The sequence below is a fragment of the Gossypium arboreum genome, chromosome 6 (genome assembly GCF_025698485.1).
Source record: "Gossypium arboreum isolate Shixiya-1 chromosome 6, ASM2569848v2, whole genome shotgun sequence".
Classification (NCBI taxonomy): domain Eukaryota; kingdom Viridiplantae; phylum Streptophyta; class Magnoliopsida; order Malvales; family Malvaceae; genus Gossypium; species Gossypium arboreum.
In genome coordinates, this window is record NC_069075.1 from 141,718,274 (window position 1) to 141,728,788 (window position 10,515).

The 10,515-nt window shown below is 31.2% G+C and overlaps 1 long non-coding RNA gene across 1 annotated transcript; it reads left to right on the top strand.

The window, feature by feature from the left end:
* Positions 1-6,965: 6,965 nt before the first annotated feature.
* On the top strand, positions 6,966-7,828 carry LOC128293966 (uncharacterized). The gene is made up of 2 exons (XR_008284128.1): positions 6,966-7,096; positions 7,422-7,828. It is a non-coding gene; the product is annotated as an uncharacterized LOC128293966 (long non-coding RNA).
* Positions 7,829-10,515: the final 2,687 nt, after the last annotated feature.

Consider the following 10,515-nt stretch of genomic DNA (forward strand, 5'->3'; position numbering starts at 1 on the left):
TTTTCTTTGGACACAATCAATCTAAAGCATATATTCAAATTGCTTTTATCTGTATACATGGCATCCTACAATAGGTACTATCGGGGTTCTTTTTTTCAAGAATTTTTTACATTTATATGAATATTAATACATTCCATTCACCACTTGCCAAAATATAATATTCTAACTGTTTTCTTTTTCATTTATTCGATATGACAAAATATACGTAAAAATATGATTGCTATATAAAATTTTAAAATAATATAATTTAATTTAATAAATTTAATAGTTGTCGCTGAGTTAAAATTAAAATTTTAAATTTTAAAAATGTAAACATTAAAATGATCAAATTATGCATAATACCGAAATTGATAACAAAAATTTGATTTATTTTGTTTGAAAAAATTATCATATATTAACTAAAATTTACTTGGAACAGTGGCCAGAACTTCTATAAAGTACACTTAGTGTATATACATATACACGACATAAAATATCTTCATCCAAAAACAAAATTAAAATTAAAGAGAAAGATTCAAAAATTTTACTTTACTTTAACTAACTAAACCACCGAATCCAACAAAATTTGACATTATCCATTTACAATGAATAATTCACTCAATTTGGCTAATTAAAAGGTATTAAATTAGGACAAAAGGGAATTTCATGTGATAGTATGATGGTTAAAGGTGTTCATCGTCTTAGGTGTGGTTTGGGTTCAAGTCGCGTGATAAACCGTATTTTTTCCCCATGCTTGACATATTTATGGATGATTTTTCCTTGGTTTTATTGAATTCGATGCTCCTAATTTTTTAAATTCATATTTTATACTCAGAGGAGCTTAGGATGGCGAAAAGAGCAAGAAACGAGCCAAAAACAGGCCAAAATGGACAAATTGGGCCTAAATCAGTGTTTCACACAGCCTAGGCACTTCCACACGAGTGATCCACACGCCCGTGTGTGACACGCGGGTAAGCCACACGCCCGTGTGTCATGGCCGTGTCGACATTAATCGAAGTCAGGATTGCACACGGCCTGAGCACCTTCACACGGGCGTGGCACACAGCAGTGTCCCTGTCGAGCCCAAGTCTAGTTCTACTCGGAAAATGTCACTTTTGAGTATTTTGAAGCATTTTAAAGCCTATATAAACACCCTAGAAGAGGATTAAAGAGGATACGCAGAGTAGACGACAGGGAAGTACTCAAGAACAGCCATCGGAATCACCTCGAAGGCAGGATCTACATCAAGACTGAAGATTTCCATCCAATTTTCGTGGATACGATATTTCCAGTCTCACCATAACTATACTACTGTTCGATAGGTGCGCTTGCCTTAAGTCGAATTTTTAGTTAGTTTAGCGACCATCATCGTGTTAGTCCCGTTTGTTGTTTGGGCTATGCCCTATTATTGTAATTCACTAAATAAAAAAAAATAGCACAAAAGGAAATCATTTTCCTTACTTTTTCCACTTTTTTAAAAGTTAAATTCTTGCTAAAATGGGTGGGGAAATTCATTATTCTTTTGGAATAAAGAAACTGAATAAATTTTCAAATATATATATACACAAAAAAAAATTGCTTAATCCAATTTTAAAGTGACAATCATATCAAGCTATGTATTTGATAAGTATAAAATATTTATTCAATTCATATAATAATAATAAGCAAAAATCTTTAAAATACATATGAAATTTTTGATTCGTGTAATTATACATATAAAATTATGATTATGGTTCAAATATATACATAAAACATTAATTTTGATCCAGTTATACTCAAATTAATTTATTTTTATATTGGATAAATATAATTATTTGTGCATGCAGTATATAAACATAAAATGATGTTATATCGATAATTTTATTAATAATTTGTGAGAATTAGATCAAATTAAATTTTCATCTATAAAATTGCATAAAATCAAAACTCTTATATAAAAGTAAAAACTAAATTAAAATTAATGTATAATTTTAAAATTTATCCCTAATACTAATTAGAGCTAACAAGTGTAATCAATTAAGCTTAATTTTACATTTTTGTTTTCAACAAACACTTTTATCTCAAAAGTTCCCGTAGGTTTTCGGTTTATTCTCTTGCTTTTCAATCAAACACTTCTATCTTAAAAGTTATCTCAAAATTCCTTCAACATTAGTAAAGAATATATCAATGTAGGGTCTAAAGGGCTAAAAGTTTTGACGAATCTACTCAAAAGATTTCACAATGAATGTTTACCTATTGCTTTTCTTTGAAATTCAATATCTATCTATCGATAGGGGCATAGCCAAAAGAGGTAGGTAAAGGTCAAAGAACTTGACTTCCAACTAAATGGAAAAAAAAATCCTTTTGAAAAATTAAAACTACCAATTTAAGCATTGAGTGGGCAAATTCTATTTTTGGCCCTCTTAAAAAATTAACACAAAATTTTTAACCTTTGACCACACTATCATAGTTTTTGTTTTGTCTACACTATCATGGTTTGTGTTTTGTTTATTCTCTTTTCCATTAAAGTAATGGAAATTTAAGTTTTAGTTTCTAGTCATATTTTAGCGTATATATGAGATTTGTCAAGTTAAGGGTGTTGCTAGATCTATTGAAAACCATTCTCGAGGGGCAGGAAAAATCTGATTTGTCATCCTTCTATTTAAAAGGGATAGGGATGATGTGGAATTTCAGTTTCATACAATCCATTCTCGCTTATTATGATAGAGCACAATGATATTGGTGTTTGTAAAATTAAAATCCAAGATGAGGAAGAAAAGGGTAGGCCATTTGAGACTTGCCCTTTTGTGCATCATTGATGATGTAGGTCTCTTAGAAGTGGTTCCTGGTTAACTGGAATTCATAGTCAAGTTGGCCTGTTGATGGGGGCTCCGATGCAATTTTCAATGATTTGATCAAGGTGATGCATCTCTTATCTGTTTCTGAATTCTTCCTTGTCAATTTGCCTTTCTCCATTTTTGGGATTATTCTATAAAGATGGCATTTTTGCATTAATTTGTATTGTCTTTGTTATACCCCAACCTAACTTGGACACGTGCCAGCGTGAAGGATGGCTCAGCAAGCACCAGTGGAAGGCCCTTCACCTTGTACCCTCTATGGTGACCATCTAGCTGGTTCTTCATGATCAACCACCCGCATATACCACACAATCCACTTTTATCCTCCTAGGGAGACCATTGAAGGACTACCAAGGCATAACAACAATGTATTACCTCAGCAAGGAGAATATTAAAATAGGATCACACGATGTTGCACTTGACTACAACTGACATGTAGTAAACTTGCCTGCCACCTAACTAACCACATGAGTAGCCTACCATTTATATTATCAGTGACAAGACACTACATGACAAGGGAACCTCCCCTATATATACCCCAACCATGAGATGTCAAAGATTCTCTCCCTCCACATATTACACCTGAATACTTAGCACTCTGCGCCCTTCTCCTCCTCTCTTCCCTTTTCAATCCTTTCTTCAACTCTCTACATGTCACATGTGAATCGATCTCCAAACAACCACCATCTCCTTTTTGTCTCTTCCTTTGATGATTCCTTTTATCAATAGTCTTATTTACCATTTGTATAATGTCATGTCTTTATATTTTTATTATTCATAATTCTATGATAGTGCTTTATTTTATTCTCTTTAAAAAAAACAATAGGTAAACGTCCCCCACCTAGTACCTACGTTTAAGCTTATAGCTTATCTCTGTCTTCATCCACCATTAAAAACTACTCTATTTCAAAAAAACAAATCACTGCCCAAGAACAATTATATGCGATGATGAAGCCCAACAAGAAGAATGGAGGCTCCAATCTCTAGCACCATGACCATAATCTTCTAAAAAAAAATTTAACTTCTTAAAAACAATTAAAATTATGTTATATTTAGATAAATAAAAAATCAAACTTCTTAAATGCAATTAAAATAAAACTTAACAAAATCGATTGAGTTTAGCTCGATTGGCATGGCATTGTTATCCATGTAGGAAAATGTGAGTTCGAATGCGCAGAAGCACATTATCCTCCTATTTATAAGTTGGGGAGGAACTATAAATAATTTTAAACATTATCTCAAAAAGAATAGATCTTAATAATATTAAAAGATTTAAATGTTCCCAATTTTTTTTTCACTTAATCGTAAACAACAGCAAATAAAGCTGCAGAAAATAAACACAAGCAGCACAATACAATGCCAGCCCAACCTAAGAACAAAAACCAATGCACAGACTCAACACAGCAATCAAAACCCTCTCAACTCATCAAGACCCATCCAAAAAGAAGAAAGAAAACAGGCTAACAAACTGATGAAAACCTGCACAAAAACACACCCCACTCAGCCACTAAGCAAACTGCAGAAAACACATTCAAGACACCTGCAAACAGCCAAGAAAGAATCACAAAATCACCACCAAGCCTTGAACATGCCCTGCCTTTTTAGACCAGCAGCTGTCAGCGCAAAAGCCATCGGTTTGCCTTGCTGATCCACTCTGGAAAATGAAACATTTCCAATACAAGATGTCGTAACCCTTTTTTTGAAGAACGAAAACAGGAATCGACTTGGATTTGAAAACTAAAAAAATGAGAGTTGCCACCTATCTTTTTTGATGAGGTGTGATCGGGCCACCTCGTAAAAGTAGTTGTTTTTAGTAAATGGTTCGATTTATAAAAAATCGAATTTGGTCCACGCAAATCAAGAAAATAGGTTCGAGAGTCGGTTACGCACAAGGAAGGATTAGCACCCTCGATATGCCCAAAATTGGTACCTAGCTGATTAATTAATGTCTTAAGATCGAAGATTGAAAACTTTGAAGACTTTTGAAATACGATCCTTCTTTATGAAAATGCTCTAGTGTTAAAGACCTTCTCGTCTCAAAATATAAAATGTCACATCCAGTGAGTTAGGACACGACATCTTGAATTTACAAGAGCGAGCTTGCCTTTTATAAAATTTGCGTATTTTAATTTGTTAAAAAGGGATCCGATTATTTAAAGTAAACGAGAGAAATCGAAACCCGTAAGTTACGGCATGTTTTCTTGAATTTTCAAACACCGAATGTTGCCTTTATTTTAAAACAAATTCTTATTTCGAGGTGACAAAATGTCGTACCCAGTAAGTTAGGGCACAATACTTCGTATCTCTGAGAATAAGCATTTTCCAAAACTCGTATAGCAATTTAGAAGAGTATTCTGTTATTTAGGTTAAATGAGAGAAATTGAAACCCAGTAAGTTAGGGCACGATCGTCTCGAATTACCAAATACGAAATATCACTTTTATGAAAGGATTATTTTAAGGCATTGAGTAAAAAAACATAATGTGATTTATAGGATTATGTCGTTACTTAGATTAAACGAGAAAAACCGAAACCCAGTAAGTTAGGGCACAATTTTCTCGAATTGTCTAAATACGAAACTTGTTTTATTTTAAAAAACACAATTATATGCGTCGAGTAAAGGACCAACGTAATCGTAATCACATGATGAAATGAGAAACAAATTGCAGCACTAACATGCATAATAATAATAACAAAGATGATGGCATAAACAATAATAATGACGAATAATGTAAATTTGCGATATATTGAGATACATATGAACATTTAATAAACATAATGCCTAGAGCATAATAATAGCGAAAATATGAATGAATAAGAAACACAAATAACTAAGTAATGAGAAAATAAGTAAAGATAAAAATAATAATAATAATAATGATAATAAATATAGTAATGATAATAGTAAGAATATAATATATAGTATTAGAGGTAAATACATAATACGTACATATTAGAAACAATCATAATATTAAAAACAACTATTAATAACTATACAAATAGATATATGGTAGTAGTATATACATGATATAGTTAAAAACATAAACATAAGATAATATGAGAAATAAAATATATAAATGATATAATATTAAGGTATATGTATAACAATAAAAATACAATATTAAAAGATATATAAACGTAATATATAAAAATGTATCCGCATTAAAATATATATACGTAATTAAAATGCAATATTTGAAATATTTACATAGTATATTCATGCTAAAAATAATAATAATGTTTAAAAATAAATATTAATGATATTACATAGATATATACATATATATTAAAATGAATACATGATAATATTAAAAGTATGTACACAATATACATAATATATTAAAATATATATACATATAATATTTATAAAAATATATACATGGTATAATGTTAATATGTATATGCGTAATATGGAATACAATGCATATACATTAAATGGATACATATATAACATACATATACATTAATAAAACAATAATATTAAACTAATAATAATACTACATATCATATATATATATATATATATATATATATATATATATATACATATAAGTATTAAGTAAGAATGATAAAATATAAAATAAATAAAGAAACATTAAAGCCATTTAACATAAACAATAACAAATGGAATATAAAACCATTAGAATAAATAATATATAAAATAAATAAATAAAGAAGAGAAAAAAGATACGAAAGAATTAAAATCAAATTGATCAGGATTAAATTGTAATAAAAATGGAATTAAAAGTGAAAACTATAACCAAATAAAAACGCGACGTAAAAATGAAAGTGCACGCAAGATTTGAGGACCCAACGGCAATTAATCCCCACCCCACAAACGACACCGTTCAGGTGTTAGGCTATTCGAATGGTCTGAGGACCAAATTGCGACAAAAACAAAAGGGGTGGCCAAATTTAAAACATTAAAAAAAGCAAAATAGGACCATATTGAAGCCAGCCTCAAAAGCGGAAGGACTGAGGGCGCAAATAGACCCTCAGTCCAAAAACACGCGGATCCTGGGCATATGCGGGTCGGGTTTTCAGGTTTGGTGTCAAACGACGCTGTTTTTGGGTGCTGAGAGTATGCCCCAAAACGACGTCGTACCTAGGCTTTATAAAAGTAAAAAAAATTAAAAAAAAACCTTCATTTTGTTTGAGTTTGAGAAAAAAAGAGAAGAGAGAAAAGGCTATTCTCTTTGGAGAAGACCTGGGACCGGCCATGGGGAGTCGCCGGACCACCGCAAGGTCACCGCCGGCCACCGTCGCCGACCACCAAAAAAGGTATATTTTTTCTCCCTTTTTTATAATTTTTGTTTTTAATGTATATTTGTATGTGAATACTCGAAAAGATTAACAGATATAGGTATAAATAGCTTCAAATAGAGAAAGAAAATAAAAGAAAAATTGACCTTGAGGCGTTTGGACTTTCTTTTTGCCTTGTCTGCCTGTTACTCACTATTGATTATTTTTGTATGCTTGAATCTTATGCTTTTTCTTTGTATTTGAAAAGAAAAATCCGAACCTACAATGGTTTTAGATTCTGCTTTAAATAGCTGTTTACATGCCTTGGTTTTTGCTTTCTGTCTATTCCTATTAATGTTTGCAGGTGCTGTGGCGGTGGATTTGACCTGTCGGTGGAAGCAGAGGCAGTGGCCAGGCAAGTGGTTTAGGGTTTCAAATTCTGAAACCCTAGTTTGACTGACGGGCCTGAGGTTTGGGTTTGTTAATTTTTGGGTTTGGGGTATTTTTGGGATTGGGCTAATGTAATAGGGTTAAGGGTTAGTTGGGTTTTGGGCTTCTGTTGGGTTTAGTGGGTTGTTGGGTTTGGGGGCTAGGATTTAGTTATATTTGGGCCCGCAAATTAGACTTGTACACAAGACACCCTTGAATCGATTTCCTTAAAGCTAGAAACCAAATTTGTTCCCAAATTTGATCTTATTTGTATTACTTTTATGGGCCATTTGGGCTTTTAGGCCATAGTACAATAGAGCTTTCTTCAATCTATCATAATAATTGTCATATTAAATAAACATTGATTTTTATTTTCAACTTTGCTTAATATTTGGGTAAACTACACCATGGTCAATTTGTTTATCTTAAGTTACATTTTAGTTACTTATATTTGAAATGTTACATTTTAGCTATTTACGTTATCGTGTTGTAATTTTTAGTCACTGAATCGGTAATTGCCGTTAACAGTGTAATAGTAAGCTGACGTGACACGTTAAACCATCATTTTTTTTAAAAAAAGGTTAAATTATACAATCAACCCCCATATTTCTTTTGTTTTGAACAATTTTTTTCTTTTATGTTATTTAAATTTTCTTTTTTTTTTTCTTTTTTTTCCATTCTCTTCTATTTCTTCTTTTATTTTTCTACATTCTCTATTCCTTTTAACATATCAGAAAGTTGAATTGACAATGAATAAAGAAGCAGAAAGCCAAAAGCCATTGTTGCCTATTGTTGTAGGCCAATTTTGGGCCTTTTACAAATACCCAAAACCCAATTACCAAAATGCCAAACCCATACCCAATACCCTAAACTAACCTACCCTAATCAAAAACCCCTAACCCAATAAGCCCAACTACCCCAGCCCAACAACCTAAACCCAGCACTCAGCCACCTACCCCTCCCCCACTTGCCCACTTGCGCCGAACCCCACTCACCTACCACGCCCCATGCCGTCTGACCGGCGACGAACCCCACTAGCACGCCCGACCTTGGCCACCACGCCCCATAACCTGCAAAACAAACAGAGAGCAGAAAGCACGCAAAAGAGAAAAAAACAAAGCAGAAGCAGCAAGCAATAGCAGAGATCAAAAAATATTTCTTTTGTAACCGACTATAAAGTCGAAAAGAAAATCAAACGAGGGGGATGGTATTTGCAAGAAAGGGGATTTTATTTTTATTCTAAAAAAAAAAATATACAAGAACAAGAAGAAAACACTTCATTTCCAGAGTTAATATAGGATTTCAATCAGTATTTAAAGATAGAGGTATCAACAAATCAAGAGCTAAAATCAGAACCGATCTAAGGTGATTGTTTTTTTTCTTTTATTTTCGTTTTTTGGCTGATTTCATACACATATACATATAAAAAATATAATAAAATAACAAAATAAAAAAAGAAACTAAAAAAATTAGATTTTTACCTTTCCGGCCATCGCGTGCGGTGGTGGCCACGGCACGCATGAGCCTCCAAGGACCGCAACCCCCGGCCGACAATCCCCTCTCCTTTCTCCTCTCCCTTTTCTCTCTTCTCCTCTCCTTTTTTTTCTTTCTCCCCTTCCCTAATGAATTTTTTAAAATTTTTTATCTTTTATAGGGGACCAAAACGCACCGTTTTGGTCCCCCCAATAATACATAAAACGACGTCGTTTTTGAACGCGGGTCGGGTCGACCCGACCCGCACCAGGTCAGATCCGCGTGTTTTTTAATTCAATGGTATATTTGCGCATTAGATCCTTCCGCATTTTCAATGTTTTAAATCAGGTTCATTTTTGTTTATAATCTGGCCCTAAAATTTAATATGACATGCAATATACTCCCTGTTGATGCGCTGCGTTTTGATAGAACGGGAATATTACTGATTCAGTCCCCCATGTTTCGCGCGTGTTGCAATACGGCCCCGTGGCTTATTTTTATTTTAGATTTGGCCCCAAAACTTCGATTTTAATCCAATTTTGGTCCTTTTTTCGTTTATCTTTAATTCTTATTTAAATTTTCTTGTATTTTCATATTATTATTATTATTATTATTATTATTATTATTATTATTATTATTATTATTATATATTTTTATTATATGCATATACATATATGTATTTATGTTTAGTATTTTAGCTACTTTATTTTAATATTTAAATGTTATGCTTGCTTTTATATATTTTAATAATATATTATTATTATCTTTATTACAATAGTGTATATTTTTATTTATGTGTATAGATTTATATATATATAGTATTTTTGTGTCACATTGTTGTTCTTCGTATTTTAATGCCATTATTATTATGGTTGTTAATGTAGTGAATGTGTTGTTGTATGTATACATCTTTATATCGTCATTGTTATTATCATTAACCATAGTATATATTTTGTTATATATGTATATATCTATTTGTGCATAGCATTACTTTTAATTACTTTACTCTAATATTTCTATATCGATTATATGTATATATATTTAATATGCCTATGTACATATCTATGTATTATTAACTGCTTGTTCCTATATGTATGCATTATGTAAACATTTTAATATTATTTAACATGTGTATTTTCGTTTTATATGCTTTATATACGCTTTTTAATATATTATACTTTATATATTGTTATGTATATTTTTAGTATATATATATATATATATATTTGTGAAATATTATCAACAGCTTTTATTATTATTTTAAATAAGTATATATATATATGCATATTGTAATACTACATTCTATAAATTTTATATTATGTATTTAGTCCAACATTATATACTTAGTATTTCTAATATCCTTATTATTTATATCTATGAATGAATATGTCTACGAGGATGTTAGTAAGTCCATTTTATATTGTTGTTATTTCTAATGTATATGCATATATCATCTATGTGTTATATATATTATATATTTTCAATATTTTTGCATTATTGCCCTATATGTTATTTGCTTCAAAGATATTTTTAATTTTTCCATTTATTTATTTTTA